This window comes from Myotis davidii, unplaced genomic scaffold (assembly GCF_000327345.1).
Source record: "Myotis davidii unplaced genomic scaffold, ASM32734v1 scaffold665, whole genome shotgun sequence".
Lineage (NCBI taxonomy): Eukaryota > Metazoa > Chordata > Mammalia > Chiroptera > Vespertilionidae > Myotis > Myotis davidii.
This window is the reverse complement of record NW_006296410.1, coordinates 281,956-282,161: the sequence shown is the minus strand read 5'-3', so window position 1 is coordinate 282,161 and position 206 is coordinate 281,956.

Genomic DNA, 206 nt, shown 5'->3' with positions numbered 1-206 from the left:
TGGGTGCCAGGGTGGGAAGCAGGCGGAAGGGCCGAGGCACAGCTGCCATTAGGTGGTCCCCTGCCCAGCTGGGGTCTCTGGTGGCACCCCATCCCACCTTCTGCCCAAAGGGGGGACCCACTTCCTGAGGCCCAGCTGGGCTCTCCCTGCACCTGCCAGGTGGGGGCAGGCTGGGCTCCGGGCTGCCTGGCACAGACTGTGGCCAG